Source organism: Ictalurus punctatus, chromosome 5 (assembly GCF_001660625.3).
Source record: "Ictalurus punctatus breed USDA103 chromosome 5, Coco_2.0, whole genome shotgun sequence".
Lineage (NCBI taxonomy): Eukaryota > Metazoa > Chordata > Actinopteri > Siluriformes > Ictaluridae > Ictalurus > Ictalurus punctatus.
Genome location: NC_030420.2, coordinates 26,539,097 through 26,545,096, shown reverse-complemented (window position 1 = coordinate 26,545,096; position 6,000 = coordinate 26,539,097).

Sequence of the window (6,000 nt, the reverse complement as noted above, 5' to 3'; positions counted from 1 at the left end):
CCGGACGAGGCGCCGCCATCTTGTGTTGTGGCTCTGAAATGACATAACTGCGTCCCAATTCGCGTACCATCCGTCCTAAATAGTATCCGTGATGAGAATGTTTGCGTCCCTAATCGTAGTATGTTGAAACGAATATCCCAAAGGTTCCCGGATGGTCTACTATTTCTGGTAGATTTTTGCAGTGCAGATCCGTAGACACTTTTTCAGTCCTTGCGCAACGGGAAGAGGATTTTTTTGACGGTTTGCTTCGCCGAATTCAACCTGCAAACGAGTATGGAAGTATTTTGCCGGCAATATCCATCCATTTTCCATTTTCTTTGCCGCTTATCCTACAGGGTCACGGGAGCCTATCCCAGGGAGCATGGGGCACAAGGCGGGGTACACCCTGGACAGGGTTTTGCGGACAATATTAAAAAGCGATTGCAAACTATATTTGCAGTTGCATTTCCTATTTGTGGACGCATAAATTGTGCCAAATGAAAACGCAAATCGAAAAAAATTACCGTTTGAATTTTCATTACGTACAGTGTCTGCCAAATCTCAAGTGGAAACGCAAAGGTCATTTGCAATTGCAACTTCCATGTGTTACGCATTATGAAACGGTCATATTGAAATGCAATAGCAGCGCACCACGTTTGCTATTTCATTTCCTCAGTGTGGCGTATGGAGCCTGCCAATATTCAAATGGAATGGCAAATTCCTTTGCATTTGCATTTCCCATGACTTGCACAGAAACCTGCCTATCAGTGTTGGGGTGGGAGTATACTACAGGCCGTGTTTGTATTTGGAAGTGATGTCACTTACAGTCGACCACATTTTAGACTGGCTCACCATCACTGGAGAGTCACTGCACAGTCACAAGTTTCTCAAACAATAAACACACAGAATGGGCAAAAATGTGCATTGTCTTACTCTGAAGTGGAACGAGAACCAAGTACAATTGAATATATTTTTTATTTTTCTCCCATTAAATACCCCTGAAGCTAATCTCTCAGAAATGCAGCTCACCGGTGCTTTATAGTAATAAAGTCAGTAAGGGACCATGTAAAAAACTCATGACCTGGGCAACTGTGTAAAATTGTACCAAGATTACAGTCATCTACTTCACAGGATATCTAACATATTGCAGTATTATAATACAGTATTTATTTAGTTTTATAGCATATATTTTATTAATAATTATTAATGATCTATGCAATTGCAAATACAGTTTGCTACTGCTTTTGAATATTGTCCGGAAAATATTTCCATAGACGAGTGTAGCCTAATGACTGTGATGCGTATTTTAGAGAGGTGTAAATGAAATGTGGAAAAATAAATCAAGGGAATGGTACATTAAATGATATAGTATAAATTATATGAGGAATAATGAATGAAGAAAAGCTGAAATGCAAGAAGGAGTTTGTTTACAGTGACAGTGTGTGTAACTAGACAACAACGGTCTCTTCCATTACATGACATGTTAGTATCATGTACTAGATGCATCCCAAATTACATACTTACATTTATATTTACATTTTATCATTTAGCAGATGCTCTTATCCAAAGCGATTTACAAATGAAGAAATACAAGCAAAGTGGAGAACGGTACAAGTAGCGCTACCATTCAAGGTTTTTTTTTTTTATTGAGTTTTAGAAAAGCAAAGTGTGCAGAGGAGTTCTTTGAAGATAGTTACAGAATCTGCTGTCCGGATTGAGGTTGGAAGTTCATTCAACCACTGAAGGGCAGTTAGTGTGAAAGTTCTGGAGAGGGACCTTGAGCCATGCTGAGTAGCTCAAGGCTTATGCACTATTGTATGCCATTTTGTAGTATAAATTGTATTCCAATTTATACTACAATTATACTACAATTCCAACAAAACTGAAAAAATGAATTGAGAAATGTCGGATACTTCATGCACTCAACTGTCGCAGCTTTGCTTATGTAGCAGAAAAGGGGAGGGGTTACAAGGCGCTGATGCCAGCTCAAATTTGCTCAGAATCAAAAAAGGTCATGTTGGGCATAAATGGTAACATTGACTTAAACAGTAAAATAAAGAAATTAATTTACGTCGACTCTGGGTATTCTGCTGAAGTTAGCACCATAGCATTATGTGTGTTTGACGTCATTTGCCATTGACTGGGAATCAGTTTATACTTCCGGTTAGTAAAAAACTGGTAGAGTTCCATTTGAGACGATACTACCATTCTCAAATTCATAGACTAAACGGTAGAGTATATAATGCGTAGTGCAAGTGTATATGGTATAGCACGTCATTTGAGACAATGTATATTCCAGTACTTGTGTACTCTTTAGCTACACATTAACAAGTATGCACTTTTTCTTCACAAAAAGAGTACATACTTTTAGTGCATAATATAGTGTAAGTAGGAGAATTGGGATGCAGCAATAGAGATGTTCGATTCCAAAAATTTTGGAGTCGATTCAGATTCTATGCGCTAGAATTCGATGGACTCGGTTCAAAGAGTCAGATCCTCAGAATCCTCACAGCTCCAGGGCTTATAAGATTTATTAACCCAGGAGACTTATTCCATTATATAATAAGACATATTCCATTAGCTCCACTGCTAATGGAAAAAGTCAATTATTTATTAATCTCCACTTTCCACTGCTCAGACTCATGGAGCCTATCCAGGGAGCACTGAACGCAGGGTGGGAGAAGTCATGCTGAATGGGACACTCCATTACAGAGCTCCATGCACACGCAATTCACACACTCATTCACACCTAGAAGCGTTTTAGTCGCCAGTCCACCCAGGGGCATCTAATTTAATAGGGACGCTAGGTACATGTCCCTAACAATATCCAGTGACTACTGAATTGTCCCTAGCAATAATTTTGATCAAACAATTAAAATAAAATTATATATAACCACTATTGTGTATCAGTGTCTCGTGGATTTTATTATTATTATTTTTTATTTAACCAAGAAAAGTCTTATTGAGATTAAGAATCTCTTTTGCAAGACCGTCCTGGCCAAGACTGGCAGCAGCACAATTTGTGGTACTCAAACAGTTAACAGATCTCGTTCTCCAGATCAGGTCAGATCTCGAGTCCTGCCTCCCTAACCCACATTGCTAATAGGATTGGCTTTGCTGTCTCTTGCGAACATGTCAGAGGCTGTAGCTACATCCGGTTGTACGAAGCGCCAAAGCTCCGTCAACTAGATGCACATCATGCAAGCTACCGGTACGTGAGGAACACACCATCCTTATACCAGCAGTTCTGTTCTGTGCACCAAAATACAGGACAAATCAATTGCATCTCATATTGATTACGGGACAGTGCATTTTTTCAATGTGTGACAATCCTGTATTAACGTGATGAGTGGCAAGCCTAAACATTAGTTTGTGTGTGTGTATACGTTGACTTGTACACTTTCTACTAGTAATTTGGATACCATTAAGGACCAAAAATGTTAATGGTAGTACTAGAAAACTTGAATCTCAATTATTAACACGCTAGAAAATTATAATATGATACTATACACTGTGGCTTTGAGGTTGACTCACAATTCCCAGTGCCTGGAATTGGAGAATCAACTATTTTTGTGATCTAATGACAAAAAAAATGTAATCACACTACCTAAGTAAGGAGTGTGTTGAAAAATGCACAAAGATGTCAAATGTTTCTACAAAATCTACTAAGTTTTTATTATGTTTAATGTTTTAAGGTTAATTATATACACCAAATGTTTGTGAATATACTTGTCTATCACACCCATATGTTCCCATTCCAAAAACCAAGGGCATTAACACAGAATTGGTCCCCACTTTGCTTTTATAACAGCGCCACTCTTCTGGGAAGGATTTCCACTAAATTTTTGATTTGTGCTCATTCAGCCACAAGAGCATTAATGAGATTGGGTGATAAGTGATGAGGTCTGGTGTGTATTCAGCATTCCCACATATGGGTGTGATGGTCTGGGGTTCACATAGACTACTTTTGAACATACAGTGTATAATCTATAAGATTGTACTTGCTTTTGCTAATTTAATATGAAATGCACTTACCTTTTTTCCCTTCTTCTTTACACTTTAAAGTACTATAATGATCAGTTTGACAAATTAAGTCAAAACATGCAGAACATTTTGTGTAGAAATTGGCTAGTTCATGTGTAATTAGTGTGGTGGGTGTACTGTATGTCAGATACTAACGACTTGTTGGTGTATGTTCAAGTAGGTTTTTTGCTGCTTTTAATCATGTATGCATGCATGCTTAACCTACAACATTCTATTATCGACACGAAGATAAGGCCATTGCTCAAGACTGTTGACAACAATTACGACAGTCAATAATAAATGCTAACATTGTGGATATATATTTACACTAAGAATATTGAAGGAACTCAACATTCAGATGACAACTGTGAACATCTTCTAGGAAAATGCACACACTGTGACCTGCTATAGTAAAATTACAGAAAAAACATTTTAAGCTGTAGGACATTATATCATAAGATAATCATAGGATACAACATGTTTACAAATAGCAAATATGGACAAGCAAAACTGATCAAAACAGATTATTAAAATGAGAAAAAAGAGTTGATCACATATGATTTAGAGCAGGGGTGGAAATTAACTAACTATATGTACTCCCATTACAGTATCTGTGTACATGGTTCATGGTTCAATGAATCAAAATACTTTGATATTGCTTGAGGTTTTTCAATCAAATATTCAGTTTTGCTATAATTATTTTTCACCATTACCGAGTAAAATAAAAGTAATTCATTTAACCCTGGAAGACTGTAAGCCAATTAAAAGGAAGTATGTGCCAATTTTCAACCAATTCAATTTTGATAGCCAATAAAAATAAAGCAGTTACCTGCTGAAAGTCTAGAGTTTTGTACTAAATGCTTGAGCAGCAGTGGCTGAGACAGTGAAGGCAGAGGAACATCGCTGGTCCAATTCACCAGCTTTCTTCAGTTTTAATGCTTCAAAGAAAACAGCATGATATCGATCTGCAAATTGTCCCCATAAAGATATCAGCATTTCACAGCTCAACATCCAACCAGTGGAAACGTACAGGAAACCCATTAGCTAGCTGAGCGAGCTAGACCAGCTAGCCAGATCTTTTGATGTTTCATAATATGAAAGTTCTTTATTAAACTTGTTAATTCAATGTTCAGTAGCAGAAGCAGTAGAATTAACATGACCTAGCTAGCTAACCAACCGAACAATCAATGGAATCGGTTCAAAGAGTCAAATCCTCAGAATCCTCACAGCTCCAGGGCTTATAAGTATTATTAACCCTGGAGACTTATTCCATTAGCTCCACGGCTAATGGAAAAAGTCAATTATTTATTAAATCTCCACTTTACCCTGCTCAGATTCATGGAGTCTATCCAGGGAACACTGGACGCAAGGTGGGAGAATTCACTCTGGGTCCATTAAGTTAAATACAATATGAAAGTTCTGTATTAAACTTAAGATGTCACTTCGATATTCAGTAGTAATTTCCTGCTAAGTGTAGGATGATGTGTTAGGAGTGATTTTTATAGATACAGTAGCTAACAAGTAGCTAGTACCATGTAAGAATTAAAATACAAACCTATCAAGCTACAGAAACCCCAACAGCATTTGGTTAGGTTAGCTAGCCAGCTAACATTACCTTTCTGTTGATATTCAAAGTGGTGTTCACTTCACCATAGCTCACTTGGTTGGTTAACATAATTATTCTAAATTGCATTCCTCAGATATGGTAGATCTACCTGGTTTTATGTGACTTAGCTGAAATATGTGATTGTTTGTTTTTTAGGCAATTTTGTTCTCTTTGATAATTAGATAATAATTCGATGTTGATTAGATGATTGAAGAAACAACACTGATGTAACTATATATTCATACTACATAGAAATGTTGGTGTGTTAAATATTTTTTTTTAAATCAATGCATCTACTGGCTACTAATCACTAAAAATCACAGTTCTGTCTCTCTAACTATAGATTCAAACGACCTGCTAAGAACTTCCTGGAACTATTTGAAATCTACATG